Source organism: Netta rufina (assembly GCF_964035555.1).
Source record: "Netta rufina genome assembly, chromosome: 26".
Classification (NCBI taxonomy): domain Eukaryota; kingdom Metazoa; phylum Chordata; class Aves; order Anseriformes; family Anatidae; genus Netta; species Netta rufina.
In genome coordinates, this window is record NC_140150.1 from 3,295,040 (window position 1) to 3,311,697 (window position 16,658).

Here is a 16,658-nt window from a genome sequence, read left to right on the forward strand (position 1 = left end):
CTGCACTGCCCTGGTGAGGCCCCACCTGGAGTGCTGCATCCAGGTCTGGGCCCCCCAGCACCAGAAGGATGTGGGGCTGTTAGAGTGGGTCAAGAGGAGGGCCACAAAGATGATCAAGGGGCCGGAGCAGCTGTCCTACAAGGAAGGACAGAGCTGGGGCTGTCCAGCGCACAGAAGAGAAGACTCTGGGGTGACCTCATTGTGGTTTTCAGTACTTACAGGGTTCTTGTAAAAGGGATGGAGAGCACCTTTTGCTCAATCAGATAATGACAGGACAAGAGGGAACGGTTTTAAACAAAAAGAGGGAAGATTTCAATTAGAGGTTAGGAGGAAGTTCTTCACTCAGTGGGTGCTGAGGCACTGGAACAGCTTGACCAGAGAGGTTCTGGATGCCCCATCCTTGGAGGTGTTCAGCATCAGGTTGGACAAGGCCCCGAGCAGCCTGACCTAGTGGGTGGCGTCCCTGCCCATGGCAGGGAGGGTTAACAAGATGATCCTTAAGGTCCTTTCCAGCCCAAGTCATTCTATGGTTCTGCAGGAGAATCTCCATGAAATGGGGTTTCAAATACACTTCCAAAATCAGCCTCCTCTTCCCAAAACGTATTCTCATTTGTCCCCTTCCACACTACAGGAACTTGATAATACCCTTTCCTCACACAACATGGAAATAAGGAAAGGCAAAGAGTGCAGAAAATGAGAGTGACCAGGTAGATTCATTGCCACATGGCAGTGAGAGAGGAGAGAAGGCAGTTCCCAGGAAGCTAGGACTTGATTTCATCTGTCCACTTCTCCCTTTGTAATTAGGCTCTGGGCAGGAACTGGGAGACGTCATCCACTGTAAGGACGCCTGTCCCACCCAGCTCCTCTGTAAGCAGGAGTCTTTGCAATGCCCAGAGGCTGCCTCCCCCAGGAAGATGGGACTATCGCGGACAGGACATCAGTAATGCTTGTCTGTGTTGGAGATCAGAGGCTTTCTTTTGGCCTTACTGTGGTTGTGTGCTATTGCCAGGAGGGTTACTCTGAGTGCTGCCTGTAGTGACTGACAACGATGTTACAGCTGGTCCTGCAATCACAAAGAAGAGAAGAAAAATTACTGGGCTGTTGTGCATCCCCCATCTGAACGTCCCTGCCATTGCTACCATGGGTGTAACTCTGGGCATGCTGTGACAGACAACATAGACGAGGCGCCCAGACTGCGACCCGTGTCTTCGGGAGCTCCTGGGAGCAGGCGAAGCAGCAGAAGGATGAAAAGGTGGGAGGGAGAGGCAAGGAGCTGCAGAGGAGCCCTGCTCCATGAACCCAGCCCAGAACGTGGCAGAAGTGCTGGAAGTGCAGGCAGAAAAGCTCCCTGGCAGAGATCTGCAGGTAGCAGGGAGGTGTTGAACAGCCCTGTGCAGAAGCAGACAGAAGCTTGTGCAGACAGAGAGTAGACATGGAGAGAGGGTTGGGTTCTTGGTGGTGGGGCACAGGTCAGGAGGGAGAGCAAGCAGGGGAGGCGAGGCCAAAATCTGCCAGCAGGTACTCACGCTTGGCCACAGAGAGCCGGACCTCCATTATCCGGGTTAAACGAATGGTTGGGTAGAGCCTGTAGAGTGCACACCAGTACATCCCGGAGTCCTGTGCCTGCAGCTTCTCCATGGTGATGGTGATGGTCCTTTTCCGGGTGTCATCCTGGATCGAGGCTCTGCCTTTCTGGGCTTTGCTGATACCCCGTGTGTAATTGGTATCTGTGCTCACCACGAGATCATATGTGCCAGTCTGACCTACAGCTCGGCACCAGGCTTTTCTTTTGGAGCGGTAACCCAGGTCACGGTATGGGCACTGCACAGAGAGACTGTCCAACTCCAGCTTGTGAAACTCTGCAGAACAACAAACCTGGTGTCTGACCCGCAATCTGGGGCACGAGGGGATCCATCTCCTGCCATGATCTGGGCACCTGGGCCAGGCTGTGGGTACCATCAGCCAGGGTAGGGCACTTTGATCAGGGCCGCAGGGAGCCGTGCGCCTCCGGGTCAGGGGGGTCTGCGGGGCTCCTTCACCCCATGCTCTGCAAGCAGGCAAGGCGGAGAGTGGTGATGTGAGGGTAGGGGCTGATGGATGAGGTTGGGGGAAGTCGCTCACTGTGTGCAGTAGGAGGATGGAGCGGGGCAGCAATAACGTTGCCTCCTGACAGGACCAGAGTTTCCGTGGGGAAAATGTACTCACCCTTGAAAACATTCAGTGAGATCCTCTTCAGTAGAATAAATCGTTCCCAGGCTTTCCTATAAGCACAGAAATATGTGCCTGAATCTTCTACCTGGAGGTCAGTCATGGTGATGGAAAAATTCCTGTGTATGGGGTCAACCTGTATGGTAACGTGCCCCTGTCTAGCCCGTTCTGTGTACATGTATGTTCTTGTGCCATTTATTTCCACTTCAGGCTGACATCCTTGATCTGTCCAGCGGCACCACGACTTCAGTTCCCGGTACTCATCCTCTGCTAGGTAAGGACACAGCACAAACAGGTCGCTTCCTTCGCGCTGGCTCAGCTCCCCAGGTATTTGGGCTTGGAGACCTGTGAATATGAGAAGTGGTGAGGGAGAGGGGAGCTGGTGCAGGGCTGTTGTGGGCTGTGAGCCTGGAGGAGCCAGGTGTGGGGTGCTCTGAAGTGGGGCTTGTCGTTCCCTTCCCTTCCCTTCCCTTCCCTTCCCTTCCCTTCCCTTCCCTTCCCTTCCCTTCCCTTCCCTTCCCTTCCCTTCCCTTCCCTTCCCTTCCCTTCCCTTCCCTTCCCTTCCCTTCCCTTCCCTTCCCTTCCCTTCCCTTCCCTTCCCTAGTCCCCAGGACTGCTGGTATCGGTGCTCTACCACTGCAGGGCCCTGCAGGCAGCAGGACTGGGGACGGGTGTCCCATGGGAAGCCCCAGCCATGCCCAGCCCTCCTCGTACCTGGGAAGCAGAGCGGCAGCAGGAGGACGACTCGCAGCTCCATGGCCTCCCCAACACGCCCCGTTGCAACGCGTCTGCCTGCGAGCCCTCCTGCCTCCCACTGACAACGCTGGAGGAAGTGCCCGAGGCCTTGCCTTTCCACGGAAGTCCTTTACCATGTTTTGCAACAACACTGAATAACAAGAGCAGCTCAGGATTCATTTGGGGAAGTGGCCGGGAGCAGAGCACGGCCCATCCTGATGCCAGAGGCCCTTTGCTGCTCTCGCTTGGCCCCTGTCAACGGGGCGCTCCTTCGGCCATTCCAGGGTTTGGGAGATGGGGCAGGTCCTTTGCTGTGGCCCTGCCCTTCCCTCTGTGCTCCCCAGGTGCCCCCTGCCCAGGCCCTTGCCCAAAGTCCCCTCAAGGCGTGGTGGCAGAGAGGTCATGGCTCTGTGGGGAACCTTGTGGGTTTCTTTTTCCACATGTGGTGAAATAACAGAGTTCCTTTTCTTTTCTATTTTCCTCTTTCTACGTCAAGATTTTTTTCCGTGCCCTATAATGTTACAGCTTCTTAGTGTCTTTTTATTATTATTATTATTGTTTTTTTGTTTTTTATGAAGAACTTTAGCAAGCAGTTTTGCAACTGTGAGATAAGCTAGGTTATATTTTTCCACTCTTACTTGCTTTGCTGATAAAGAAAAGGGATTCTTTTGTCACTTAGGGCAAAAGTGGACATTGCCTGGCAGAATCTGTCCTTTCCTACTCTTTGGTGCTTGGACTGGCCCATGCTGCCCCTTTTACCTGGCAGTGAGGGACAGCTCACCTGTTTTGTTTTATTTGTTCCTCATTACTGACAGCTGTTTCAGTGGAGTTAAAGGAGTCTTCAGAAAAGCAGTAGCAAAAGACGTTTGCTGTTTCACCTCCAAGTAAAATGCATTCAGAGGAAAGATTGACCTTGTTGGTGACAGAAAACAAAGTGGAACGGTGTGGACAGTCAAGTGTGCAGCTGCTGAGGTGGCGTACTGACAGCGAGGTCTCTATAGGCGAGGCTGAAGTGATTTTAAGTACAGGGGAATCAGTAGAAATATTGAAATAAGCCATACAAAGCAACTCCTGGCATGGCTGACGCTCAGCTGGGTGTGAAAATGGACAGCTAACCATGGCCTCCTGGATCTGCATGTCCTTTTGATTCCCAGTATGATTCAGGAACTGGAGATGATGTGGCGAGGGAGCTGGGGTTCAGGAGCAGCTGAACTGTGAGTATAAAGAGGAGAAAATGGGTGGAGGAGGTGGGGCACGAAGTGAGTTCTTCTGCTAGGAAAGCGAGGAGAAAGGAGTTTCTCCAATTAAAAAAAAAAAAAAAATGCATTCACTTATGAAAACAGCCAGCTTAATTTCCTTTATTCAGGAGAGCTGAGAATGATCACAAACGAAAATGATCGCTAGTATTCTCCACTGTCTTGTACTGTGACACTGTGAACTTTTTGATGATGATGTTGAGAACTCCCTTCTGGATGTTATCATTTATGGTGTATCTTCCTTTTTCAGTGTTATTCTCAGAGGTGCTAGTCATCTTTCCTGTACTGACCAGGACACTCGGCAGAGACAGTCTCCATCTCCCTGGTTGCATATCCTTGGGTTTCTGGATAAGGTCAAACCACTTAGTAATGTCCAGGTAAAACATTCAACTGCACCAGTTTCCCACTATTAGAATAAGCACAATATTGTAAGCCAGTTCACAGACACTTTAGCCAGCTATGGGAGGGTCGAATTGACCTGGGATACTAAGTAAAAGAAATTCCAAATATTTTGGTCTCTTGCAAAAAAAGTTTAGAATAATAAAACTATGCCTCCAAATAAATCAGAGCACATTGCAACAGAAACCTGTGGAGTCTGTACTCTGAGTTAGACAGCTAAGTTGGTGATCAGAGATAAACAGCCAAGACAGAGAAAGATCTGGGTCACCGTATATATAGAAATGACTAAAACAACTTTTTGGAAAGGAAAGGACAGGGATGATAATGCAGGAGTGTATAAAATTGGGAATAGCATGGAAAGAGCACAGGAGCAATAATTCATTGTCTTACAAGAAACAAGTCACTAGCTAGAATACAAGGAAAAAAGGAAATTTTCCATGCATGCATAAAGTGTGGAGCTCACTGCCACAGGATGTTCACGTACCAAAAGTTTTTATGTGCTAGCAGAACAAATGGAAGAATTAAAGAGATAAAAAAATTTAGTCGTTGCTCTTATAATAAAAATGCCCTCTGCAGGGAATTGCTGCAGGCTAGGAGAGTATTCTGGACAACTGTTTCTTCATGCCTCTCTGTTTTTATACTCTTTCTTAACTAATTATCTGCTTTAGCCACTGTTGGAGACCTTTGATCTGACCCACTATGGCTATTGTGATTCTTAGTAACTTGGGAGAGGGTGCTACAAACCACTGAAAAGCAGAAAGAAATGAGGTAGAAATCTACAAAATGCCCCGCATTTTCCTCAGAAAGAAATAATCACTCTTAGAAACAGACAGCTTAATCTCAGTTATTCAGGAAAAAATGAGAATGTGCATATTGTGGACACCAGCACACTACTGAGTCCTGAACCTGCAGCTTCTGCATTGTGACAGTGATCATCCCTTCTGGGTGTCATCAAGCACCGTGCTTCTCTCTGTACAAACCTTGTTGAGATATGCTGATAGACAGTAATCAGAGATGACTAAGGTATCATATTCATCTCTGTCTTTCCTTTGGCACCAGGCTCTCCTCACATCGATGTAGTTCTGGATGTTACAGGGACGTATGACAGAGGGTAGTACTGGACCACTGCAAAGCATAAGGAGCACAGTATAAATCCTGGTTAAGAGACATGATGCACATCTTCCACAAACTACATGCCCACTATGGGATAAAGTCTTCACAGGTGAAATCCTGTCCCTGATTTCAGCCATGTCCCAGCAGAACTAAAGGGAATGGCCTCAAGATGCAACAGAGGAAGTTCAGTTGGGAAATGAGGAGACATTTCTTCTCAGAAAGAGTGGTCAGGTGTTGGGACGGGTTGCCCAGGGAGGTGGTGGAGTCACCGTCCCTGGGGGTGTTCAAGGAAAGGTTGGGCCTGGCGCTTAGGGACGTGGTTTAGTGGGTGATAGTGGTGGTAGGGGGGTGGTTGGACCAGATGACCTTGGAGGTCTTTTCCAACCCTAATGATTCTGTGATTCTTTTCCCACATCGTCCTGACTTCTGAGAAGAAGAAGCTGCTGGATTTAGGTGCAGCAGCAGTTTTTTGATAGAAGGATTCCACCTCTTCTTTCCTGTTACCACCACAGCAGAGCAGGGAGAAGCATATCAATGTTCACACCTGAGTGGCTTCAGCACATTAGCAAATGTGTTAGTATAAAACTCCTGCTAGGGAGAAGTTTTTCACTTTTTCTGACTCTGTGGAAGAATCTAGCAAGCTAGCAATTGCTGAGTAAATTCTGAGGCTGCTTTATCTCAAGGGGTGTTGTTGGGGAGATAAAAAAAAAAAAAAAAAAAAAAAAAGATTCCTGCAAAAAATTTTGAAAGAATGTAAAATTGAGGTAAGTCTTAAAATAATTTGACCTTTTTTCATAGAAGTGGAGACAAATGAGACTAATGCAACTTTTGTTGTTGTTGTTTTTTTTTTTTTTTCTGCTTAAGAGCATGTGCCTGTTCTTGAAGAGGAAACTGCACCCTGTGTGACTTGGCCCCTTAGCCTGGAGAAGCCAGGATCTCTATGTAATAGGAACTGGAGTTGACCCTCTTCCTTTCCCAACAGGGCAGGGAAATTCTCCATCTGAAGAGAAACTTGGTTTCGTGGTTAAACTTTCAGGAACTTCTTCTTCTAATGCTGGCATACTATGCATTGTACAGGATCTTAGATAAATGGAGGAGAAAAAATGTACCCAGGATCCCTTTGCCTCTCCTACTGCTGCATCCCTTCCTTACCTAGAAAAGAGAAGAGCAGAAGCAGGAGGAATCATAACTCTGTGCCTGTGCTGGAGCCGAGAGAGAGGGCAGTACTGAAGGCAGATCAGAGCAATAGCAGCTACCTTCTCTCTGTACCCTCCTATCCCACACTGGCACTGTTAGAGGAAGTGACTGAGCTTTGTGGCTTACTACTTGGCTCAGCACAGAAATCTTTCACTGCAGTTTAACAACCAAATTCATACTTGAGTAATTTAATTGTCTTCTGAACTGGCTAAATCCTATTGATAAGGACATTGAGGTGTTAGAATTCAAGGACAAGCTGTTGTCTTTGAGAGACCCCTGGGACAGCCTCAGAAAGAGTGCTGACACTTGCACTAGCAACATCATTAAAGTCGGCCAGCCCTTGGCCTCAGAATTATAGAGTAGTTCAGTTGGAAGGAGTCTATGAAGCTCATCAAGTCCAACTGCCTGAGGACTTCAGGGCTAGTCAAAAGTTAAAGCATATTATTGAGGACATTATCCAAAATGCCTCTTGAACGTCACCCGGCATGGGCAGCTGCTACCTCTCTAGGAAGCCTGTTCCTGTGTCTGACCACCCTCACAATAAAGAAATTTTTATTATTGTCTGGTCTGAACCTCCTCTGGCACAGCTTTGTGTTGTTCCCATGTGTCCTGTCATCAGTTACTGGGGAGAAGGGACTGTTACCTCTGTGTTCCTTCCTCAGGAAGGTTCAGAGAGCAATGAGGGTGCCTTTGAGCCTTCTCTTCTCCAGACTGGACTCAGCCCTGGTGCTTTGCAGCCTTGGCTTCAACCCTGTGGAGGTATGGGGAGGAGGAAGATGTGGTGGGGTGCAGTGCAGCCTGTGTTTGTGCAGCCACTGGACAGAGCTAATGGAGGGAATTCAGCTCTTCCACAGCCATCTCTGCCTCGGGTGGCTGCCTTGGGAAGCACAAGCAGTGGCAGGGTTTACTTGTCTTGCGCTTACTCTCATTCTAGCTGTTGCAGGGACAGAGCAGAGGGACAGTCCTGCTGCTGCTCCCCAGACATCTTGTGCTTGCCACAGTGGGAACATTGCTCCAGTCGGCGTGGCCTGGCAGATTCCCTCCCCTTGAAATCACCGTGCCTTTCTCTGCCCTTCAAGACAGTGACAATAACAAAATAAAGTGGCAGTAAATTCCTCTGCCTTCCCACCACCATCAGATGTGCTCACAGCGGTCTCCCCTGGGCCAGTACCTGCCTGCCTTGCTCTACCAGAGCAGTGCAGAGAGACTGTACTGACACCCTGGCTGCAAATAACTTCTAATTATATGAATAAGCAGCTTATTAACAATACGTTTTGGCTAATCATTTTGTGCTAGATATCTCCGCATTGTCTTTTCCCCAAATCCCTCTCTCATCAGGCGCTTGATGCTCAGTAACAAGAAGGAGGAATGCACTGGTTCTCTTATGAACGAATCCCAAGAGCCTGCAATTAGTTCAGTTTCTGCAACTGGTTGCCTGCAAAGTGAGCCAAGAACTATGCCGCAGTGCTGCAAGAAAGGCTGAGGCACTGCATCCACGTTTGCCATGCCTAGTGGAGGTCCTGCTTTGGAGAAGAGGAGCTCTCAGGGGCAGGACAGGTCGTGAGATGTCTGTGCAGGACCCAGCATGCCGGGAGCAGCAAAGAAGCAATGGTGGTGGTCCTCTTGCTGTCTCTGACAGAGGATCAGTATGGATTGTAATTACAGCAGTACAGAAAAGGATGCGGATGGGATCTCAGGAGGTCACTTAATCCACCCCAGTGACACACAGTAGGATCACCTCCTCCTGTGCTGTGTCTGAGGATCTGTTTAACCAGTCCAGGTTGCAGCATTCTCCTGGTGACCTGTTCAGTGCTGCACCATCCTGACGTGAAAGCTTTCCCTCCCACCTGAGCCTCCCTGCTCTTAAACACTTCTCTCCTTTCTGTGACACGGAGAACAGATGCTTCCCTTTCTCCTGCTTTGCAGGCTCCTGCACAGCCTTTCCACCCCAGACTAACCATCCCCAATCCTTTTAACTTCCCCTCCCAGGCCGTGTTTCTGACAGCTTGAATCCTTTTACCTCTCCAAACTAAATCATCAATCCGCCTCTGCCGACTTACTGAACATCCCCAAAGCCCCCCGAACTTTCCTCCGAGCTTGCGCATCCCCTCGGGGATGCAGCCTTGCCCTTCTCTCCCCTTCCACAGAAACTCTCCCTCCTCTCTGCCCTTCCTCATGGCCACAAAACCCCGGAGTCGCCTCCTGGGGGCTGCGACCACCGGCCCAGTGTCCCCGCCATAGGACCGCTAGGGGGCAGAGGGGGACCGCGAATGGGGCCGGCCCGAGGGGGGGGGCTCCGAGGGGCGCCAGCTTCATGGAGCTCTGGATTTTGGGGGCCTCGTTGGTTCTTTCCCCGTGGCCGGAGTGAAAATGCAATGCTCTGATCAGCCCAGGGGACAGGAGCTGGGGGTGCGATGTCAGGGTGCTTCGCCCCACAGGGCTGGTGGGGGTCTCCTGGGCGGTGGGACGTAGCCTGGTGTGGCAGTTTGGCACTCTGCACAGCTTCCCCTGGCGCTGAGATCATAGAATCATAGGATATCCCGAGATGGAAGGGACCCACAAGGATCATTGAGTCCAGTTCCTGGCATCACACAGGTCTACCCAACAATTCAGACCGTATGACTAAAAGCACAGTCCAAACGCTGCTTAGACTCCGACACGCTCAGTGCAGTGACTCTGTCCCTGGGGAGCCTGTTCCAGTGCGCGACAACCCTCTCAGTGAAGAACCTCTTCCCGATATCCAGCCTGAACCTCCCCTGTCACAGCTTGACACCAATCCCTCGGGTCCTAACACTGCAGGTGTCTGCGCGAGGCCACCTTGTGCATGCTGCAGAATCTTCTAAGACAAGCTGCACAACTGCAGCGTGCCCAAAGAGATCAGCCAAAGGCCCCTCTTCCCAAAACTGTAAGCAGGCTGCAGCCCTAAGGCCTTTTCTGCCAGATAGTGCAGCCTGCCAGGGGACACCACCGTCAGATGCGTCTTCAGTGGGGAAACGCAACCGCACGCCTCATCCTCATCCAGGCCTGGTGCTCTGCAGGAGGTGCAAGGCAGTGGAAATTGATGCTCGGTAATCCTGGCTGAAAGGATAGCGCCGGGATAAGGGAGGAGACGGGGGCTTGTCTTATATCAGGGTGGTGGGAGGTGGCCGGGGGAAACGGGAGCGGTAGCGAGGAGCCGGGGGCTGCGGGGTGTGCGGGACCGGCACTCAGCACGCAGGACATGGGCCATGGGCTCGGCGCGGCTCTAAAGGAGAAGAGGCCCCACAGCAGCAGCTTAGCGAGAGGCCTGGTGTTTGGTCTGTTCCACATCAATGGGGCGTCCAGCTGTGGCTGAGGATGAAAGCAAGCGAGAGAGAGAGGATTAAAGGCTCCCAGGGTCTCCTCTAACCCGCCTAAGACTCGCTGAGAGGGCAGCGCGCGGCTTCAGGAAGGTTTCTTCATATGGAAAATATTATGTGAGGGAGAGAAAGCGAGGGGGAAGGGAAGAGGGAGACTTCTGTCCAGGGAGAGAGCTGATGGGGGGGGGGAACTGGTCACAAAAAACATGTTGGAGCCTCAGACCCTGCCCAAGGAGGAAGCCCAGAGCCTCAGCACACCTCGGGGTGCGGCGGGGCACAAGCGATGGGTTTGGGAGGTTTGGGGAGAGTGAGACCCGAATGCGGCGAGGGCAGACGGCAGCAGAGAAAGAAAAGGATGAAAGGAGAGGTAAAGAGGAGCCGGGGAGGGAAGAGGAGCCCGGCAAAAGGGAGGAGAAAGGGGAGAAATGAAGGGGGAGGTGGTGAAAGGTGGAATGAGGGACACGGAGGAGAGCGAGAGGTGGTGAAAGGCCGGCTGTCTGCTCCATTGTGTTATTAACCAGGTCGCCAGGTGGAAGCGCCCCGCACGCAGCCCTCCTGGCCCGTTTCCTACCCCTGGCCAAACTTCTCCCAGGAATGCCTGTGATGGGGAACAAATTGCTAACAGAAGTGAGACATTTTGCACCAAACGCGAGCAAGTTTCCAGTGAAAGGTTTCCTGTCAGCGGGTCGGGACTGTAGGGTGTGGAGCCTTTCTGCCTGCTCTGGCAGAATAATCCCGCGAGTTAACACGAAGCATTGGTTATAGCGCAGGATAAAGGACCCGAGGCTGGGCTTTCCTGCCTTCTGTTTTGGCTGCTGCCGTTTGGCTGCTTTCATTCACCGTTATTTTCTGCTTCGCCCGTGTGTGGCATTCTCGGCCTCATTAGCTGCTCCTCCGCTCTCCCTGGCCACCCCCCACCGGTGAGATCTCCCGAGAATTCACAGGCTTCCACTCTACTTTCCTCCTTGATTTATACTGTTGAACTGAATGACCTTCCCTGACCTCATTTTCATGACAGTGTGAGCACACACAGCAGCACTCAGCGAATGGCAATGCTACTCCCTCCCTTGCAGTCCTGCCCTCTGAGCTGCAAAGACACCAACCCTCCCGTTTGCATGTGGGGAAGGTTTTGGTGTCTGCATGTGGCTGCCCCATTGCCTGAACCTGCAGCTCTTACACATTGGAGCCCGGAGACGTGGAAGGTGCTGGCTGCAAAATGCTTGTCTACGTATCTTTGTACAGATAAAATGTGGGCATGCGAAAGCAGCATGCAGGAAAACAACTCCTGGGTATTTTGCACTGTTTAGACATCCAGAACTTTGCCCTCCTCCATCACCTACATGTCGAGGGAACCCACAGATACGTGGCGCCTCCCTGTGAGAAATGCACACCGATAATGTCTCTCTGTCCGGGTTTCTGTGTTCTTGGTCATCACTGCAGTAGCTGAAAAATTGCCAGGTGGGCCAGACAACCCAAATCCCAGAGCTGAGAAATGTGCGTTGACTCCCTGGTATGGCCACGCTTGCAAGGTGAGGGAATTTCTATTCCCACAAGTATTTTGGCACCCTGTGGCTCCTGATTAGATTTTTAACAGTAGAGAGAAGAGATCACTTCTCCCTAGAAAACGCACCTGAGTCTCTGCTCCTGGTTCTCAGGAAGTTTGCCTGAACTTCCCGAGTGTGAAAGCAGCAGTGAACTGAAAAGTGCTGCTGGGTTGTGGCACAGCACGGCAGCTACGAGCCAGTTTGCCATACCCCGGCTGTACCCCACCCAGCTTCCACTCCGACCTCCCAAAGCTGACTGTCTTCCACCCTCTTTCTAAATAGTTGGCAAAGCAGCCTTGCCCCCTTCCCCAGCACAGCGGTACATAAATCCCTTTGTCCCTTAGCCTGGAAATCTGCCTTCCTGTCCCTCCCTTCCCTGCCTTCCTGGGAAGTCAATGTGGATACGGTGCTGCCTGCTTGCCTGTCTGAGCTGCTTAGTTAAGAATAATAAACAAACTCCTAAATGGAAGGATATTCTTTAAACCTGCCTTGTGCTGCCTGCCAGGGAATGCAGGCAGCAGAGCCCACCTCCTGTCCCCCTCCAGCCCGAGCTCCAGGCTCTCCTGAAACCTGATCTCCTTTGCTTTGGAGCTGCACCATGGCCTCTGTGTGCACCTTCCCCCCTGACCCTGTCTGGATTCTCCTGTCCTTTTCCTGACACACACCCAACAAGCACATGCTCGGCGCTCAGACACACAGAACACAGGGGCACACGGTGACACCACCACATCTGGGCTACGAGACGTGGCAGTGCGCAGTGCCCTCTACACAGACATAGTAGATTTACACACACGTCCTCCTTCACACAGTTGTACACAAATACTATTGAGAGCGATGCAAATAGCCCCTGTGCCAACAACTAGGGGCTGTTCACCTCCTTGGGAAACCTGCATAGGCAGTGTATGCGAACCCGAGGCAGAAAGACTCGAAAAAGAGCACAGACACACGCAGGCAGTGCCCACGCAGCCCCAGACGACACGGCACCAGATGTGCAAAGAAACGGCGACCTCAAATCATAACATGATAGCAGAGCGTATCCAACAGCAGACACAGTGATAAAACTGACTAGCACATGCCCTGATTTCTCTCACACTCACCTACTTTTGTGGACGTGTCTGTCCCTCTCTTCCCCTATTTTTCTTGCTTTCCTTTCCTGTTTGTGTGCTCTCCTTTCACTCCTTTGCATCCCAACCTTCCTGTAGACTCCATTCTCCCGTTCCCTGGAGGTTTCTCTTGTATGAGGTTATGCCACACGCACTCCCTTGCATACATCTCTCCGTATGCCTCTGTTCCTTGGCCACTAGGTTTGTACACCTCTGACCCTGCACGCCTTTGAATTGCCGACCTTCCTATACACATGCTTTGCTTTCATACACAGGTATGTCTTTCCTCGTCTCTCCACGTTGCTTCTTTGCCTCTTGTTTAGGCAGACAGGCATCTCCTGCTGCTCGCTCCCCCACCTCCAGCCCACACAGCTTCCCGGCTTTCCTTCTCTGTGGCCCATTTTCCTCATGCCAGCATTCACAGCCAGCAGGAAGAGGATGTCAGTTAGAGGCTAAGCAGTCCCTGGGACCCTCTGGCCCTGCCACACTTTTCAACCCACTTCTAATTTTTCTCCTCTTTTCACAATTTATTGTTTTCAGCTCTCCTCCTCCTCAGTGCCTGCTAAAGGGAGCTCAGCTCCTCGCCTCTTCTGTTTTCATCTTGAGAGGAAGGGAAAAACCCATTTTGCTCTTTCCCCGGCTCCAATTCCCCTTCCACCCCCTTCCCCTCCCACCCCCCTTCCCAGCCCTGAAACCTTTTCCTGATAGTGTTGCTGTAACTGTTCAATTAAACGAGCAATTACAAAATCAATCAAACCGAAACGTGTGCTGTGCGCTGAGGGGGGACCGACTGCGGAGCGGGGACGTCGCCTGAGCCTGTCCCAGCCTGAAGGCAGCTCAGCTCTCAGCTCAGCTGAAATTGTCTCGTTTGATGGTGAGGCATCGCTCTGAGGACAGGCACACCGTGGAGCTGCTCTCTGCCGTGTGAAGCCAGCACCACCAGCTTTGCACCAAATTTCCCCCGTGTAAGGGAAAATTCTGGCCAAGCTGTTAGTACTGCCCGTGGCCTTTCGTTTGAGCTGGCCAGAAAGGGCTGTGCCACTTGGAAATGGAGCAGTCAGGCGGGGATGGCCTCTGCAGCGATAGGAAGGGAGGAATGTGATGAGGAGAAAATGGCAAACCCAAGTACAGGTCCTGTGCAATTTCATCAGGTTATGCCTGCAGGCTTCCTCCTTTCTTTTGTGAGTACGTTGCTGCTCCTGAAACACACTTAACATATGTCGAATCAGTGTGCGCCGTGGCTCCTTGCCACTCTCTGCTGTTTTCTCACCAGGTGCCACTCGCACTGTCTCACTCCCCACTATCTGCATCTCCTCAGAACAACATCCGTGATTTTCACCGCAGGAATTCCCTTTGGGCACCTGCAGCACGCTGTCATAAGCGAGCAACTAGACTGTCCCTGACAAAAAAAAAAAAATTAAAATTAAAAATAAAAAATAAAATTCTTCCAAGCTGATCACAAACGAGAAAAGACGAGTGGGAGAGCAGGTTGGGTTAATGGGGAAATGTGCAAAGCAGACGAATTTTGGTTCGTGTGTGGACAGAATCGTGGCAGCTTTCCAATGGCCTGAGGAAGCCAGCTTTAGCCTACAGCACTTACAAGGAGACCCAGATCCTGCTCACGGGTGGGACATCCCATTACCATCCCATCCCTCGAGTGACTGAGGCAAACTGTCTGAGAATTTTGGACCAGAGATCTTAATGGAAAAAATTGGGAAGTCTTGCTTTCTTGGGAGCAACAAGCATGGAAAGAACACCTTCTAAAAACCCTTTTCTCTTCAAATAATCCATCTGGGCTGCCAGGAGCACACCTTCATCTTGCTGGTGGCTCCTGGTCCTGCTCTTTGAGGAAGACTTCCCTTCAGATTGGAGGGAGGTAGCACTGGAGCTATTTAATGAGGCACTCGTATCCCAGACTTGACCCTGATTTTGCACAGTCAGAAGAGCAGCATCCCAAAGGCTTATCATTCCTTTAAGAGCAGAAATCTGGCGAGTTTCCTAAGGCAGGAGTCCAGTTTGGCTTTAATTTTCAGTGAGTAATACTTAAAGCCTGGTCACCCTGCAGGTCCTATGGAAACACTGGACTGCGTTGACACATTTTTCTGATGCAGGCTACTGCAGCAGGATGTATGCAAATCTTAAAATCAATTCGCAAAAATGCTTCAGCAAGGTTTCCCACCCCATTTTTTAAAATTATTTTTTCATTTCATCGCACCATGATTTTCCAGAGTTTTACCTATATTAAAATACTGAGGATAAGCACCAATATGCAACTGCTGCATTACCCTGTTCCAAAGTTCCCTGTGTCTGATGGTGATATTCAGTGATGTTGTTAACCTCATCTACTTATACCAGCCACCTGGAAATGACAGGTTGAAGAGGGCTGGAAAAGGAGAAAATTTGACAGGGGGAGCAGTAAGGATAGGTTGATATTTTTATGCCACTTGTCTCGCTGGCCCCTTGTTATCTTGGACTGCACTGATACCATTTAGGGTGTATTTATTGGGTATGCCAAGATGCTTGGAGTCTACGGCCCTGGTGTTTGCATAAATCTGAATAAATGTGTTTCAAAGCACTTTAAGGTCTGTGGCATCAGCCCAGCTGCACAGCCCTCATGCAGGCGATGCAGGTCTGTCTGTGAGCACTGCTTCTTGGCAGGGAAGGCTTTGCATGGTGATTTAGGTGATCTCTGCTTCTGGCTGCTGGAGTGATCTCAGGTCAGTCACCTACCTGCTTGTTCCCAGTTTCCTCCATCATCTGTAAAACACGGATAATGACAATTCCAAGGTATATTTAATTTTGTGGTTTGGATATACTTTTGTCACTCCTTTTGCAACAACACAAAGCTGCCAGGCTTCCCCTACCATAAAGTTTTGGATAAAGCACCTTTCCCTTTTTTTTTTTTTAGCATTTCTGCTGTTTTCTGGTCCGTAAGTATGAGAGATGCAGTGCAGAGAGGACATCCTGACCAGAGAAGTAACCAACCCCAGAAGCAGAGCTGCAATTGCAGAGCTGCAATTTCCATGGGAGTAGAAAAATGCCAAATTTATCAGTAAACAAACAAACAGACATTGAAAGGGAAATACTGGGTTTGATTTTTCCATCAGAAAAGAGCATCTCAAAAGATGATTAACAGAGAGAATTTGGGGAGGGATTAGAGCCCTGCAGCTCAGGCTCTGAGCTCCCCACAGCTCCCCCACCTTCCATACTCCAAACCCCAGTAAATGGAGCCTGGATGCCCAGTGCTGCTCTCCTAGGCAAAAAAAAACAGATGCTCCCTAAGGGAAATTCCCACCTAACTCCAGAGGGACACCCAAGAGGCCACGTCTTGGTCTCCCAGCCTGAAGTTCAACTCATGTGGGGGCTGCACCCCTCCAGAGAGAGGAATTAAACCCAAAACCAAGAGGCTGACGTCTTCAAGGCCATGCTCTGTGTCCTGCCCAGTCCTACAGGGACTACTGGACACTTTGGACTATTTTCATCTCTTTCTGTGGGTTCATCTCCAGGAACTACTTGACGTAAGTGGTATGTGTGCCCTTTGGATCTCAGTCCTGGAAATATTTCAGCTCGTGACCTTGAGGATGAGACAGGTCGCTACCCCTCTGTGTCAGCCTGGGGTTAGAAGGACCAGGTGCAGAGCCCAAAGCAGATTTCTGTTTTTTTTCTCATTGGGATTGGGACCCAAGCATTCTGGAGAGGACAGTTGTGAAGAGATTTGTTTGTGGAAAAGGTCCAAAATGCCAAAGAGGGACAGGGAGGGATGTT